An 18,471-nucleotide genomic window follows, 5' to 3' on the forward strand; every position below is an offset into this window, starting at 1 on the left:
CTCAAGCGTTTCAGATAAGGAGTGCTCAACCTGTATAGAGTATTCGTTGGATTTGCCTTCCCAGCATGCCTTTCCCTCCCCCACTCTCAGACATATCTTCTAGATGGGGCTGGCCTCGCCTCTACCTCCAGTGTGAAGTACGAGTCGTACTTAAACAAATTCTCCTTCCCTGTTGTAATGTTCAGGAATAGGTACATGGCTCCACTCTGGCCAACGTACTTCTGAAATCCATAGAGGGAAAGAAGCTCTCTTTCTCTCTGGAATTGGAACCAGAAGGGTGTAAGCCTGAGCCACTGGGGTCCATAATGTGGAGACAGAAGGGCTGAAAAGAGGAAAGCAGACCAGTCCTGGTAACATTGTTTCACTTTTTTGCTTGTACGTTCCTGTTACTTGCAACCTAAACAGTCTTCAGAAGGTCAAGAAGAAACCATGATAAATAATACCTATTCCGTCCCTTAATCAAGAAGGAATACTCAGAGTACTTTCCTAAATCTTGTATTATTCTGGAAATGTTACCAACCAATGGACCCACTGCATAGAAGCCAATACTATGGCACCAGCTTTTGAAAAAAGAAAAAGCTTTATTGCAAGTCGACTGGCAAGGAGACAGGAGGCAACGATCAAGTCTGTCTCTCCCAGCTGGGATCTGGGAGCAGACTTTACAGGCAGAGCATAACTATGCAGGAGACAGGAAAATGCAACAAGGTGTGATCGGATGGGCCATGCAAAGAGGCAGTGTTGGGACCTTGGCTTGTAAGTCTATATTGAAACAACACAGGGCCCCCCTCGTTTCTTAATTTGGTCCCTGTTCCTCAATCTGAGCAGTTAGGCTCCACATGTGATAGACTTTTTTGTTGCTTCTAGTTCTGAAGTCATGAATTGGGCATGGTTTGTTCATCTGGCTTGCACACCTTATGTGACTTGCAACCTGGAGGTTCCCTGCACTTAAAAACTGTTCATCGCTTTGCTGCGTTTCATTACTGACAAAGCTGAACAAGATTGAACTGGTTCTGCAGTTCCAGAAACTGCTAAGTCGCAAACCAATGGAACTACAAGGTCCAAGATTTCTTTCCTTTCTGTTACCTTTATACGCCTCATCATGGCACACCTCCAAAGCCTGCGGATACCTCAGAAGCTGCACCATTAAAAACACACATCAACCAACCCCTGGTTCCAGTGAGTTTTACTTGGATCCTCCCCAGTGCTTACGTAACATTTGCAAAGTTCTTTGAAATGGGAACAATTCTGAAGATTGTATTCAATTCTCCAAGGCTTATTTTGTAGTAGTAGCAGCATTTTCACGTCGTAGCAATGAAGCACTGTTTTCTCTCCTGGTAATTCGTCCTGTTATCTAGTGTTTTCACTGCCAGACACTTCCTCATTTGCAACAAGATTTTGCCTTTCTTAATTTCAGACAACTTTAGAAAATTCAAGCTGGAAAAGACTAGCAACCATCAACTCCTGTGTTTCCCAAAGTGTGGGACACATAACACTGGCGGGTGTCAAGTTAATTCCAGGCATTATGCAAACATAGACACGACATTAAATACTTCTGAAATGTCGTGTATCAAAGTTATATTCCCACCTCAATTTTCTTTCCCTCTGTTGATTATAAAGACAAGGAACATCTTAGCCTGGTGTTAATATATCTTTAGTGACTCTAGACTTATTAATCTCCCTTTTTCCCATATGGAGAGCCGACCTCAAACCTCACCTTCAGCAGGCCACAGTATCTCGCTAGAACTTCCTCATTTTGTTCCCATGTAATTATTTTCACACTTACATTCTATTTACAGAAAAATATACTGGTTTTCCATTTATAATCGTGATATAAAATTCTTTTTAAATAAAATATTTGTGTTTTAAATGAGGCTATTTAAGGAATATATTAAGTACATTGCCCAGGTGTTTTACAAATATGACAAAAAATTAACATGAGTAATTTAGTTTTTGGAATCATTGATTTAATGCAAATCCTTTCTTTTTTTAGATTTTTTTATTTTTTAAATTGTTTGTGGGTACATAGTGGTTGTATATATTTATGGGGTATATGAGATGTTTTGATACAGGCATGCAATATGAAATGAACATATCATGGAGAAAGGGACATCCATCCCCTCAAGCATTTATCCTTTGAGTTACAAATAATCCAATTACGTTTTTTATTTTAGAATATACAATTATTAATGACTATGGTCACCCTCTTGTGCTATCAAATAGGTCTTATTCATTCTTTCTATGTTTTTGTACCCATTAATTATCCTCGCCTTCCCTTCAACCCCCACTACCCTTCCCAGCCTCTGGTAATCATCCTTCCACTCTCTATGACCATGAGTTCAATTGTTTTGATTTTTAGATCCCTCAAATAAGTGAGAACTTGCAATGTTTGTCTTTCTGTTCCTGGCTTATTTCTCTTAACATCATGATCTCCAGTTCTATTCATGTTGTTGCAAATAACTGGATCTCACTCTTTTTTATGGCTTAATAATACTCCATTGTGTATATGTACCATATTTTCTTTATCCATTCATCTGTTGAGTTAAAACACTTTATCATCAGAGGGTCATATAAATCCTTGTCTTGTTTCATTTCATTTTAGTATGTTTTGCCTGTCATCGTGATTCCTTCTCCCATTCCCTTCCACCTCATAATGGCACCCATTTTAATGTGTTTGGTAAATGTACTTATATTCATATGTGCCTTTGGAAAAATAAATAGCATTGTTTTATGTACATTTGTATGTACATACATGGAATTTTGCTATAGATCCGATTCCGGTGCTTACTTTTTTCTTTCAATGATGTTCTTATGAATTATTTACCTTCATTGCTTGTAACTGCAGCATAATATTCTACAGTGTGCATCTACCATTTTTTTAATCTAGTCCCCATTAATGAACATCTAAGTTGCTTCTAATTATTTCCTGCCCCCAGACAATGCTATAGTGAACATCCTCATGTATGTTTCCTTGCACACTTATATGCCAGTGTCTCTGAAGTTTTACCCAAGAATGAGATTGCTAGATAATACAATGCTTAATTTTACTAAATGCTACTGGTTTGTGCTAAGAACATCTGGATACGTTTAAACTATCAAAGAAGTACATACAATTTGCCAATTCTCAACATTCTTGCCAACATTTGTTATTCTTTAAATTTTTAATGTTTACAAATCTTACGGGCATAAGGTGGTGTCTCCTTGTTGTCTTAATCTGTATTTCTCTGATTGCAAGTGAGGTTGAGCATTAGTTCACGTACTTGTTATCAATCGAGATTTCCTCATCTGAAAATTACCTGATTATAATTTTTTACTTTTCATCTTTCATGTTTCTTGTTCATTAAAAAGTAGCTCCTTGTATATTCTAGATATTGACATTGTAAAAATTATCTGCCAACCAGTGTCCCTTGGTTGGCTATGCATGTGATATCCTTTGTTAAACAGAAATCCTTAATTTTGGTTTCTGCTTTCCTACCCTAAATTTACAAAGATGTTTTCATAGGTTTTCTTCAATTATCTTAATATTTCACCTTTCACATTCAGGTCTTTAATCCATCTGGAGTTAGGTCTTGTTTATGATGTGAGTTAGAAATCCAGTCTTATTTTTTTCCACATACAGAAGTCAGCAAGTTTTCCCAAAACACCTATTGACTGATCCATCTTTTACCATTTATTTGTGGTATTATCTCTGTCATATAAATTGTCCCATATATATGTATATACATATATAGCAATTATTCATAAGTCAGAAGAGAGTAAATGTAAAGTGTTTTAATGTCTTTGTATTATCCTAGAGAAGAACAAAATAATAATTTTCAGATTTTAATAAATTAAAAATTCATGATATAACTGCAACATATTGCATAAATACATATAAATTCCAAACTAATAGTAGGGGTAAAATAATAAACTACTGTATAGATCCAAAAGAATATAAGAAAGGCGATAAAAATACACATAGACCATATGGAACAAATGGAAGTCACATAGTAAGATTGTCAATCATTACATTAAATACAGATGGACTCATCATTCCAATTAAAGACCAAATCATTTCAACTGGATATGGTTTTAACTGACAAATAAAAATTGTATACATTTATAGTGTACAGTATGGTATTTTGATATATGGATACATTATAGAATGCCTAAATCAAGCTAATTGACATATGTATTACCTCACATAATTTTTTGTGTGTTCAGAAGACTTAAAATCTGCTCTCATAGTAATTTTTAAGTGTACAATACATTGTTATTAACTATAGTCACCAGGTCATACAAGGAATCTCTTGACTTACTCCTCTGGTCTAATTGAAATTTTGTACTTCCTGACTAACATTTCACCAATCCTCTCCCATTTCACAGCCCCTGGTAACCACCATTCTACCCTCTCCTTCTATGAGTTCAACTTTGTTAGATTCCACATATAAATGAGATCATGAGGTATTTTTCTTCTGTGCCTGGCTTACTTCATTTAACATATGTCCTCCAGGTTTATCCATGTTGCTGCAAATGGCAGACTTTCCTTCGTTTGTGGCTGAATAGTGTTCCACTGTGTATACATACCATGCTTCCTCTATCAATTCATTTGCCAATTAACACTTAGGTTGATTTCATATCTTGGTTATCGTGAATAACACTACAACGAACATGGGAATGCAGACATCTCTTAGACATACAGACTTCATTTCTTGTAGATATATATACCCAGTAGTGGGATTGATAAATCATATGATAATTCTACTTTTAATTTTTTGGGGAAACTCCATAGTGTTTTCCATAATGTCAATTGGATATTTTTAAATTAAGTTGTTTAAAAAAGAGATATCTAAAACTAAGAATAAAGAAAGTTAACATGTTTTTCTGCCCTTTATTTTTAAAAGGGCAGAAAAAATACATCATACAAGCATTAAATTTTAAAATACATTAGGATCAGATAAAGTAGACTTTAAGTCTAAAAGCCTTATTATAGTAAAATTTTCAATTCTTCCCAGAGATATAGTAACTAGAAGTTTGTGTGCACCAATAACATAGCCTCAAAACATATAAAGCAAAATTTGACAAGATACAAAGGAGACAAGTACACAATCACAGTGAGAGCTTACAGAACAAACAATTCAAAGAATAAGCTTTTAGTGATAGCTTACAGAGCAAACATACAAAGACCAGTAAAAATCTAGAATATTTGAACTACACAATCATAAAATTGACTTCATGGACTTCTATAGAACATTGCACCCAATAACTGCAAAAAGTGCATATTTGATATGGTTTGGCTTTGTTTCCACCTAAATTTCATCTTGAATTGTAGTTTCCATAATCCCCATGTGTGGCAGAAGGGGCCCAGTGGGAGGTAATTGAATCATGGTGGCAGTTTCACCCATGCTATTCTCATGATAGTAAGTTCTCACAAGCTCTTACGGTTTTATATGGGGCTTCCCCCTTTGCTCAGCTGTCATTCTTCTCTTTCCTGTTGCCATATGAAAAACGATGTGTTTGCTTCCTCTTCCATCATGATTGTACGTTTCCTGAGGCCTCCCCAGCCATGCGGAACTGTGAGTCAATTAAACCTCTTTCCTTTATAAATAACCTAGTCTTGAGTATGTCCTTATAGCAGCGTGAGAATGAACTAATACTGTATTCTTTTCAATACTAATATATGTATGCTTTTTTGGAATATTTACAAATACTGATGGTCCATAAAACAAGTTTCAAAAAACTGTCTAAGACTTTAAATCATTATCATATGTTCTCTGTTCCTAATTCAGTCAGGCTATACATCAAATATAAGTGGAAAAAGAAAGGAAAATACATCTATTTGTAAATCTAAAAATACACGTTTATAAACATCTATAGGACAAAAATTACAACAAAAAGTTATACACATTTAAGCTGAATGACAAAATGATATTGTTATGAGCTTCAGATAGACTCATGCCTTAAGAAAAATTTATAGCTTTATTAGAAAAAGAGAAAGATGGAAAAAGAGCTAAGTGTGTATGTCAATAAGATTCAAAAATAACACAGGAAGTCTAAAAACATATAGAAATGGAAGTTAACTAAATAAAAATTAAACATCAACAAATAAAACCAACGAATCCAAAAATTAATTCTAGGAGAAGCTACTAAAACTAATAAACCCATAGGAGACTCCAAGAAAAGTAGATAGAAGGCACAAATAAAGTCAGAAATTAAAAATCGGATGTCACTGCAGACCCTATTAAAGTTAGAAAGATCATAAAGGGATATCATGATTTTATGCCAATAAATTTAATTGATGCAAAACTATGGAACCAACCTAAATGCCCATCAACCAATGAGTAGATAAAGAAAATGTGGTATATACATCATGGAATACTACTCAGCCACAAAAAGGAATAAAATAATGTGTTTTGCAGTAATTTGGATGGAGCTGGAGGCCAGCATTCTACGTGAAGTAACTCAGGAATGAAAAATCAAATATCACATGCTCTCGCTTATAAGTGAGTGCTAAGCTATGAGGATGCAAAGGCATAACAATTATATAATGGACTTTGGAGACTTGGGCAGAAGGATGGGAAGGGATGAGAGATAAAAGACTACATATTGGGTACAATATACACTGCTCAGGTGACAGGTGCACCAAAATCCTAGAAATCACCACTAAAGAACTTATCCATGTAATGAAAAACCACCTCTGCCCCAAAAACTCTTGAAATAAAAAATTAAATTAAATTTTAAAAAATAAGCCAGGCGCGGTGGCTCACGCCTGTAATCCCAGCACTTTGGGAGGCCGAGGTGGGCGGATCACGAGGTCAGGAGATTGAGACCATCCTGGTTAACATGGTGAAACCTCGTCTTTACTAAAAATACAAAAATTAGCCGGGCGTGGTGGCGGGCACTTGTAGTCCCAGCTACTCAGGAGGCTGAGGCAGGAGAATGGCATGAACCCGGGAGGCAGAGCTTGCAGTGAACCGAGATCGTGCCACTGCGCTCCAGCCTGGGTGACAGAGTGAGACACTGTCTCAGAAAAATAAATAAATAAATAAATAATAAAATAAATAGAATAAATTTCATTGAAATGAACAAATTTCAACAAAAACTAACATAAAAAGAGATGGGAATAGAAAATATGGATAGTCAAACATTCAATTACAGAAAATATTCATTTTCAAATGGAGCCTTTAGCCTAAATCATAGAGAAAAGACAAACTGGTGATCTCTGGGCTAACTCCTGTTATGGACATTTTTTATGACCCTAATTTTTTATTAGCTCTGAATGACTTTATGCTAGCATATGTTCCTCACTTCACCACAGATTCCACCTTCTGTTTCACTGATTGAAGTTACCTTCTGATGCCCTTATGTATTTAGGTTTGTAACCCCAGAAATAACTAAAAATCATTAAAATTGTTCTAATTTCAAATGGTTGCATAAAAAGAGATCTACCTAAGTAGGAGTTGAACGATAAGAATACATAGACACAGTGAGGGGAACATCACACACCAGGGCCTGTCAGGGGGTGCAGGGCTTAAAACCTAGATGATGGGTTGATAGGTGCAGCAAACCACCATGGCACATGTATACCTATGTAACAAACCTGCATGTTCTGCACATGTATCCCAGAACTTAAAGTAAAATAAAATTAAAATTTTTAAAAAAGAGAGATGTAGCTAATGCTGCCTTTTTAAACTTACCGAATTTAGACATTTACAAGTACCTCCAAGGGAATTTTCTCATTTGGGGGAAGTTTTGAGGTGTGACATAATTATTATATGTAACTGTACCCATTTGCATGTCAATAGACTCATTCCAGTTATGATACTTAGCCATAGTTAGCCAAACTGCAGTGATTAGAAGAAATAGTCTTCCAAGATTCCCTTTTTTTTTTTTTTTTTTTTTTTTTTGAGACAGAGTCTCGCTCTGTCACCCAGGCTGGAGTGCAGTGGCACGGTCTTGGCTCACTGCAAGCTCCACCTCTAGGGTTCATGCCATTCTCCTGCCTCAGCCTCCCGAGTAGCTGGGACTACAGGCACCCGCCACCACACCTGGCTAATTTTTTTTTTGTATTTTTAGTAGAGACAGGGTTTCACCATGTTAGCCAGGATGGTCTCGAACTCCTGACCTCGTGATCCCCCCCGCTCGGCCTCCCAAAGTGCTGAGATTACAGCTGTGAGCCACTGCGTGCAGCCTTCCCTTTATTTCTAACACCAACTATAAGTTCGGGAAATTCCAAAACTACCCTCAGTTTTTATAATTCCCCAGAAGGACTTAGAGAACTCATTGAAAGCTACTATATTCATGGTTATGGTTTACACGGAAAGGATACAAATTCAAAACAGCAAAATGAAGAGATACCTAAGGAAGAATCTGAGGGGGTTACAAACATGAAGTTTCCATTGTCAACTCCATGGAGTCAGGATGTGATACACTCCCAGTATTGATATGTGTCAATATGCAAGGAGTATTGCCAACCAGGGAAACATACCCAAGCCCCAGAGCTCAGAGTTTTTGTTGAAGCTTCATTACACAGGCATAATTGATCAACTGATTGCCCAAGTTGCTGAGTTCAGTCTCCATGTCAATTGATCCAAACCCCTACCATCAATCGTAAGATTGGTCTTTCTGACATGGCCCACCCCTACCCTAAGACTATGGGTATGGCTGGCCCTACTCTAAGATCTAGTGTGGCCAACTACCACTCTGAACAATTACACTCCTGTCAGGTATAACATAGAATACCTCCCAGAAGCTGAAGGCAAAGCCAGACCTCTCCTTAGTCAAGGCCAAATTCTTTACTACCCAGTACTGACAAATAAATGATGGTCCTTAATTCAAACCCTCTGGAGTCAGATCTATCAACCCATTTATATATAGACAGGACCACTTGCAAAGGGGCCAGTTTCAACAAAGGGGCTATTAAAAAAAAAAAGACAGAGAAACTAAAATGCAAAGTATTATCATCTTACTGTATTCGACAGGAGACCTTGCCTCATGATTCTTAATATTACATCCCTGAATGACTCACTTGAGATCCCAGCTGATTGGCTAAGTTAATGTCAACAAAATAAAAAGATTAAGACACACTGAAAACTCACTCTGCCTCTTCTTATTAACGGAAGTTTTAGTATTACTTTCCTTCCCCAGCAATCTATGTGGGGAACTGAAGAGATCTTCACTACAGAATAAGCAGCTTTATACCTTTGTTTTGTGTCTGACACCTTTCAGAAGAAAAAAATAATAATTTAACATGTCTCTTCTATTTAAGTTGCTTGACAACCAGACTACCCAACCACAAAGAGATCGTGGGCGTCATCGAAACAAGCCTTGGGATTTTTTATTGTACTAGTCACATAATATCCTTCGATAAAGTGGTCATTTGCCTTTTAAACATCAAACATAAAAATTCTTATTTGTCAGTGATTATATATTCTCTGGAAACACTATTACGAAATTCTTTGAACAGGAAGCACTCTTTGTGAATTTAAAATATGATTTACAAATGGGATTTTTAGGAGCATAACATAATACACAGTAAGATCCACCTTGCTGATTTGTTTAGCAGAATCTTTTTTTCATAAATGGTATAATGGTAACATTTAGCCCAGGCTGTGTTTGAATTATCACAGATTGTGAATTAATGGCATCTCTGTTTGGCATAGTATCTTATGCACAGCAAGTGCTAAATAAATATTTGTTGTATTGAATTGAATTTGTGCATGCTCTATTATACATTCATGTTAAAGCTCAAAGAACTTGAGATAAGAGGCTAATGGGCTGAAGGGTAAAATGAGTTCAATTGTTCAAATCCAGGAATCTACATGAAAAGATACTAATTCATCTGCCATGTGTTTTGTTGAGGAAAAGCACATTTGATCAGCACTGATAAGACAACAGAACAAATCACAGAGCCTGTGTCACTTTTTTTCCAAATCCACAGTAACATATATATTCATCTTGTCAGATTGCTATATAAATAGATGAGGTAAAACAACATGGCATTTGTTTTACTTCAATTACTTTCTTGTATAATGTCAAGAAGTAAAAGCTAACAAACCATAACTTTTCTTGACATTTCCTCCCTCAAGTGACCAATGATGGATTTGCCTTTAAAAAGCATTCATCATTTTAAAGAAGGGTAGAGACAGTAGATTTCTTTGTGTTATTTTTTTTTTCCATTTTTTAAGCCAGTGGTTAAATTGAAAAGCCCAGCTCTCCTGCAGACGGGAACCAAACCTGGTTGATAAGATTATATGTTTCTAATCCTGGGGGATGTTTGAAGTCATCCAAGTAGAGAGGGCATTTGCTGTCATAAATGGTCCAGAGATAGAACTGAATTCCCAGAGAGGCCAAGAGGCCACCGTCACCATCACAGCCCCCTCCTTCCCCCTGCCTTCAACCTACATTCCCATTAAACAGTGTACACTTTGCCAAGCAAACCTTTTTATGTGGCCAGATCTGACAACCCAGCATGATTGTTAAGAACACTGGCATTTAAGTTTGAGGTCCATAGTTTCAAATACCATTTCTACCGTTTACCAGCTCTGTGACCTCGCTAAAATTACTTACGTTCTCTAAACCTGTTACGTCTTCTGTAAAATAGCGACAATAATATATTATTCACAGAATTATTGCAAATGATAAAATGAGATAGCATGTTTAAAGTGCTCACTGAAAAGGCTGCTCATAAAAGAAAATGCCCCTATTAGCAAATACATTGTAAGCTTTATGAAGGCAGGAAAAATGCCAGGTCTAGTCACCATTTCTATCCTCAGAGCCTAGTACAGAATTTGGCCCATAGGTGCTCAGTATTTGCTGAATGGATGAATATATATATATTATTATAATGTTGATTTCTATCATTAGAGTCCTTGGATGCCAGGGATTGGTGTATTAAAATAATAATTATAGTTACCATTAACTGAGCGTTATTAAGTCTAGACACCTATGATCTCATATTTGTTAAATCATTTAATCATCACAACTACCCTAGGAGACAGGTGCTATTATTGTTACAATTATATAAATGAAGAAATTGAGGCACAGAGAGGTTACATAACTTGTCCAAGATTACAGAGTTAGTGTGAAGTGGAGCAGGGATGTAAGCCCAAGTGCAAAGCATTAAATTATACTCTGCCAGGAAGTAGAGTAAATCATTGTTCAAATAATAATGGTAATGTACTTCTTTTTGTGCATTAGAAGTGATAGTTATCTCAAGTTTTTCTTTTATTTAACATTCACAAAGACCCTGGGAGATAATCATAATTATCCTCATTTTCCACATAAGGAAAATGAGGCACAAGTTGGTTAAACAAACACCCAAGAGCTCAGGTTAGAATGTGGCCCTTCTAGGATTCAAACCCAGGCCTGTCTGATTACAAAGACATGCTTTTTGAGCCCTGTGTTTTAGAACACAGTAGGATAGTTTGAGGATGAACCTTGAATTCCAGTTTTTTCAGATTTTCTATTGTGCTAGATATGGCTAAGATTGCCACCTGTTCACCAATATGTTTCCTTTTCTTCCTGGGCACACAGCTAGACTACATTTCCCAACATCCTTAGCAACTGAGTGTTGCCAGGTGACTGATTTCTAGCCCATGAAACATGAGGGGAAGTGATGCATTTTGCTTCCAGGCTTGACCTCTAGATTCCTTCCACACCTGTTTCTCCTTGCTCCTTCCCTTTCTCTGCTGAATACAGAAGAGTATGACCAGGTTTTGGGGCAAGGGTCAGCAAACCATGTCCCAAGACCCAAATTCAACCTGCCACGTCTTTTTGTAAATTATGTTTTACTGGAACAAAGCTAGGCCATTAATTTATGTGTTATCAATGACTGCTTTTATGGTACAATGGCAGCATTGAATAAAGGTGACAGAGACATTATAACCTGAAAAACCTACAGTAATTATGATCTGGTACTTTCCGCTGTAAAAAAAAAAAAAAAAAAAAAAAAGTAACTTCAGCTCTAGGGGATGGCAGAGTCACAAGATGGAAGGAGCCTGGGTCCCTGAATAAACCTGCCAACATGAACCAGTCCTAAGTAAGAAATAAATTTCTATGATGAGTCATTATATTCCTGGGTCTCTTTATGAGAGCAGCTGTCCTACCATAACTTATTTGCAGGACATTGTAGTTACAGAAATAATTACTTCCTTCCACATTCAATAGGAATAACCTATTTGGTTTCCCAAAATGATCCAAATTGCTTCTCCATATCATGCAATTCTTATTTCTCACCACCACATTCAGTAATGCAGCCACTTTCCCCCTTTCAGAGAGTATAACATACAATCATCCCCATTGCACCCAGGAGAGACCTGCCAACATCAACGTTCTATCTGGTATCCCAACTTATTGGGTTTTTTTGGTTTGTTTGGCTTTTTTTTTTAATTTGGGGTTTCAAAATTCCAAAGAGAAACAGAATCGCAGCACTTATCCAATAATTCTGTCTGTGTTGAGAAATAGGATTCTGGCAAGCATAGAAAAAATATATTTTTATTAGTATGTCCAAATCTAGAATGCAATAAAATACAGACCTTTCAGAAGAGGAGGAAAAAAAAAATCCTTAGTAAAGGGAAGGAAAGCCAAGAGCAGATTACTTACTGCTACAGAATCCAATATTGCAAAGCCCTTTTTTTCTTTTCCTATGCCACATTTTTAATGTCTCTGTGAGCTCAGTGTGCTGTGACTATCAATCACAGGAAACTACTGACATTGTGAAACTGCTTTTAAGATATACAGAGTTTTCAAAGCCAAAGTTGTCTGAAGAATAAAAATCTTCAGAGATCGTATATTTTCAAAAATATCTATTTGCACACCAAGCTGAGTAATGACCAGCTGTCCTTACTCTGCAACTGCTTGACAGAATGCATGAATATTGTTTTGTAGAAGACATTAAATACGGGAAACAAAAACTTCGTATGAGGATTGCCAGTTCTGCTATGGTCAATGCTATGGCCTGAATGTTTGTGCTCTTCCAAAATTTATATGCTGAAATCCTGACCGCCAAGGCGATGGCATGAAGAGATGGGGTCTCTGGGAGGTAATTAGGTCATGAGGTCAGAGACCTCATCTATGGGATTAGAGCCCTTAAGAGAAGACACCCTGAGAGCTCATTCCCCGCTTCTGCCTGGTAAAGACACAGAGAGATGTTGGCCATCTGCAACCCAAAAGAAGGTTCTCACCAGAAATGACCATGCTGACATCCTGACCTTGGACTTCCAAGCTTCAGAACTGTGAGAAATACGTTTCTATTGTTTATAAATCGCCCGGTCTATGGTGATTTGTTATAGCAGCCCAAATGGACTAAGAAGTCAGTCTTTCTATCTGTGGGAAGCAGAGTCCATATTGATGCTGATGCACTGAGAGTGGACAAATCAGAATCAAATTAATTTGGGAGTAGACAGAGTCCTCCAAATTCTACTTGGATGCTCAGGAAATTTTGATGTTTGTCAGGCACATATGGACATAACTCCATATGTGGATATGATGCCAAGTCTGCTGATATGGACCAGAGCCTGTGGGAATTTGCATTCTCTTCTTGGTGGTCCAGGAAGACCACCTAGAAAAAATACATTCTGATCATCCAGGATTACCATCAATATTAATCATTGTTTCATTCAATAAATGTTGAGTTACTACTATATGCCAACCATCATTCTATACACTGGGAACATGATGGTGAATTAAACAGAATAAATTCTTTTCTTCACATGGATCACATTCCAGTCAGAAAATATAGAAAGTAAATAAATAAATACATAGATAGATATATTATAGATACTGAAACAGAGTAATATTATACAGACCACAGCCTCTGACAACAATACAATAAAATTCAATAATGAAAAGAAAACCAGAGAAACTTTATCTGTTTGGAAATTTTGAATTTATAAATATTATAAATTCATGAATCCAGGTAGAAACTGCAAAGGAGAGTAGAAAACATTTAAAACTTATTGACAATGAAAAACACTACCTACCAGGACCTGCAGAGTGGGATTAAAGCAAATACATATATATATTATAATATAATGTGTATATATAATATAAACACACATATATAAAATGTATAAAATTTAATGAACTAAGCATCCAACATACCCAAAATGATATTAGGAATAAAAAGGAAGCCATAAATACAGATATAGCAACATTAGACATTAATAAGAATATGCTATAAAAATTAGGCCAATAAATTTGAAGATTTAAATGAAATGCGTAAGGCATGATGGCGCATACGTGGAATCCGAACACTTTGGGAAGTCGAGACAGGAGGATGGCTTAAAGCCAGGAGTTTGAGACCACCCTGAGCAACAAAGCGAGACTTTGTCTCTACAAAAACTTTAAATATTAGCCAGGTACAGTGGTGCACACCTGTAGTCTCAGCTATTCGGGAGGCTGAGGCAGGAGAATCACTTGAGCCCAAGAGTTAGAGGCTGCAGTGAGCTATGATTGCACCATTGCACTATAGGCTTAGCAAGACAGTGAGATCCTGTCTCTAAAAAAGAAAAAAAGAAAAGAAAACTTAAATTAAATGGACAAACTGCTAGAAAAATATGACTTGCCAAAAGCAAGTCAAGAAGAAAAAAATAAAATCAAGCAGATTAATGACATTAAAGAAATTGAATAAGTAGCTAAAACATATCCACAGAAAGAAAAACGTTAGACGGTTTTGCAGATGAATGCTACCCAACTTCTGAAACTTATCATACCTTTCTTATATAAATTTTAGGGACTGCAATAATAGTAATAATAGCTAAAACTAAAAGGTTGGTTGCTATGTTATGAAGACTGTTCTAATTGTTTTACTTATTTTAACTGTTTAATCCTCAAAATATACGTTTGATGTTGGTATTTTCATTTTCCTCATTTTCAAATTAAGAAACTGAGGCGGGGGAATTCATGTGGAGGTCAGCGTGGAAGCAGGTGTGAGGGGGTCCGGCAGAAGAAAACATGGCTGCCAAAGTGTTTGAGTTCATCAGCAAGTTTGGCCTGGCCTTAGCTGTTGCAGGAGGCCTGGTGAAATGAACTCTGCCTTATACAATGTGGATGCTGGGCACAGAGCTGTCATCTTTGACCTATTCCGTGGAGTACAGGACATTGTGGTAGGGGAAAGGACTCACTTTCTCATTCCATGGGTACAGAAACCAATTATCTTTGACTGCCCTTCTCGACCACGTAATGTGCCAGCCATCACTGGTAGCAAAGATTTACATAATGTCAACATCACACTGCTCATCCTCTTCTGGCCTGTCACTAGCCAGCTTCCTTGCATCTTCACCAGCATCAGAGAGGACTATGATGAGCGGGTGCTGCCATCTATCACGACCGAGATCCTCCAGTCCGTGGTGGCTAGCTTTGATGCTGGAGAACTAATCACCCAGAGAGAGCCGGTCTCCAGGTAGGTGAGCAATGACCTTACTTACAGAGCGAGCAGCCACCTTTGGGCTCATCCTGGATGACGTGTCCTTGACGCATCTGACCTTCGGGAAGGAGTTCACAGAAGCGGTGGAAGCCAAACAGGTAGCTCAGCAGGAAGCAGAGGGCCAGATTTGTGGTGGAAAAGGCTGAGCAGCAGAAAAAGGTGGCCATCATCTCTGCTGAGGGCTACTCCAAGGCAGCTGAGCTGATTGCCAACTCACTGGCCACCGCAAGGGACCGCCTGATGGAGCTCCGCAAGCTGGAAGCTGCAGAGGACATCGCGTACCAGCTCTCACGCTCTCGGAACATCACCTACCCTCCGGCTGGGCAGTCCGTGCTCCTCCAGCTGCCCCAGTGAGGGCCCACCCTGCCTGCACCGCCGTGGGCTGACTGGGGCACAGCTCCGATGATTAACACCGCCTTCCTTCCGCCCCCACCCCAGAAATCACGTGAAATTCTATGACTGGCTTAAAGTGAAGGAAATAAGGGTAAAATCACTTCAGATCGCTAATTAGTCTATCAAATGAAACTCATTCTTCTCACATCCATCTACTTTTTTACCCATCTCCCTACCAAAAATTGCCAAGTGCCCATGCAAACTGGCTTTATGTCCCAATTCGAGGCCTGCTGGAGCTCTGGCCTGGGCACCAGCGTTTAGCAGCATGCAGGCAGGGCAGCGTGTGATGGACTGGGCAGCACAGGTGTCCGCCTGGGTCCACGTGTGACCTCCGTCCTGCCGCTGATGGAAGATTTGCGGATGAGGACACATGCGGCTCAACTGAGAAGGCAGGCCTCCGTCTTCTCAGCTGTTCCTGCGCAGATGCAGCTGAAGAGAGGTGCCGGGGAGGGGCAGAGAGGACGTGGTCCGTCCCTTACCATAAGGCTGATTCTCTTTAACTGTGCGACCAGCGGAAGCAGGTGTGTGTGAACTGGGCACAGATTGAAGAATCTGCCCCTGTTGAGGTGGGTGGGCCTGATTGTTGCCCCCAGGGTCCTAAAACTTGGATGGACTTGGATAGTGAGAGAGGAGGCCTGGATCCAGATATGAGTCCTGTGGAAGACTTCCTCTCTACCCCCCACCCTGGTCCCTCTCAAATACCCACTGGAATTCCAACTTGAAGGATTGCATCCTGCTGGGGCTGAACGTGCCTGCCAAAGATGTGTCCAACCTGAAGTTTCCCTGGTTCACAGACTGCCCTTCTTAAGGGCTCTGTGCCTGTGCTGGGAAGGAAACAACCATGGGAAGGAAACAAATGTGTATAAACTGCTGTCAATAAATGACACCCAGACCTCCTGGCTCAAAAAAAAAAGAAAAAGAAAAGAAACTGAGGCAAAAGGTTTAGTTGCTATAAGTAGCTAAAATAGAAAAGAAAAAGGGAAAAAGCATCATTTCACAAGACTAGCAGATAGAACTCTGACATGAAAACCAGACAAAGACAATACAAGAAAATAAAATTATAGCTCAAACTCATTTACAAAAGCATTAAGATTCTTTTTTTTTTTTTTTTTGAGACAGTCTCACTCTGTCACCCAGACTGGAGTGCAGTGACGCAACCTTGGCACACTGCAACCTCTGTCTCCCAGGTTCAAGCAAATCCTGTGCCTCAGCCACCCAAGTAGCTGGACCACAGGCACGTGCTACCATACCTGGCTAATTTTTGTATTTTTAGTAGAGCTGGGGTTTCGCCATATTGGCCAGGCTGGTCTCAAACTCCTGGCCTCAAGTGATCTGCCTGCCTCAGCCTCCCAAAGTGCTGAGATTGCAGGCGTGAGCCACCACATCCAGCCACAAAAATTCTAAATAAGACATTAAACCAAATCCAGAAATGCATAAAATATGTATTCATATTATGATCAAATAGGACTTTTCCCAAGAATGCAAGTTTGGTTTAACATTTTAAAAATCCACTAGCATAATCCATCACATTAACAGACCAAAATATATGATAATCTCAGTAAATGCAGAAAGGAAAGAACTTTTAGCAAACTTGAAATATTAAATAGAAAGAAAACTTCCTTAAATTGTAAGACATCTGTCAAAACCCTACAGTGAACATCATATCTAAGGCTAAGACATAATACACATGTGGTCTCCTTAAAAGAAGCAACAAAGTGGCTGTTATCCCCTTACACTTAGTATTGTACTGAAGGTCCTAGCCAGCATAATATAAAAGGGAAAAAATGTTTTTTAAATACAAGGAACAAGAGAATGGGAAGGCAAGCCACACACTGTGATAAAATATTTGCAAAAGCCATATCTGATTTTTAAAAACGTCATGCAAAACATGCAAAGAGCCCTTGAAACTCAACATTAAGAAAATGAACTACCAATTAAAACATGGCAAAAGAGCTGTACACACGCCTTACCAAAGAAGATATACAGACGGCAAGTAAGCATATGAAGAGATGCTCCACATCATATGTCATTAGGGCAATGCAAATCAAAAGAACCATGCGATGCCACTATACGCCAAAATCTAAAAGACTGACAACACCAAACACTGGCCAGGATGTGAAGCAACAGGAACTCTCATTCACTGCTGGTGGGAATGCACGATGATGCCACCACTTTAAGAGACAGCTTGGCAATTTTTTATAAAACTAAATATGCTGTTACCATATGATCCACCAATTGCACTCACTAGTATTTACACAAATGATTTGAAAATGTAAGTCCACACAAAAATCAACATACAGATGTTAATAGCACCTTTATTCATAATTGCCAAAACTTAGAAGCAACCAAGATGTCCTTCAGTCGGTGAATGGATAAATAAACTAGCATATCCAGATAAAGGAATATTATTCTATGCTCAGAAGAAATGAGCTATCAAGCCACAAAGAGACATAGAAGAACCTTGAATTATATTTCTAAGTCAAAGAAGTCAATGTGAAAAGCCACACACTGTATGAGTCCAACTATATAAAAGGCATAACTATGAAGACAGTAGAAAGATCAGTTGTTGCCAGGGGTTGGGGAGGAGGGAGGGATGAATAGGCACAGCACAGAGGATTTTTTAGGGCAGTGAAACTATTCAGTATGATACTATAATGGTGGATACATGTCATTAA

General features: G+C 38.3%; 1 long non-coding RNA gene and 1 pseudogene across 1 annotated transcript in view; both read left to right on the plus strand.

Moving 5' to 3' along the window:
• LOC129137339 (uncharacterized) overlaps positions 1 to 18,471 on the plus strand; it is a 42,617-nt gene that overhangs the window by 8,207 nt on the left and 15,939 nt on the right. The gene's annotated exons all lie outside the window — the stretch shown is intronic.
• LOC100612539 (prohibitin 1-like) lies at positions 14,878 to 15,805 on the plus strand (annotated as a pseudogene).

The sequence above is a fragment of the Pan troglodytes genome, chromosome 18, assembly GCF_028858775.2.
Source record: "Pan troglodytes isolate AG18354 chromosome 18, NHGRI_mPanTro3-v2.0_pri, whole genome shotgun sequence".
NCBI classification, from domain to species: domain Eukaryota; kingdom Metazoa; phylum Chordata; class Mammalia; order Primates; family Hominidae; genus Pan; species Pan troglodytes.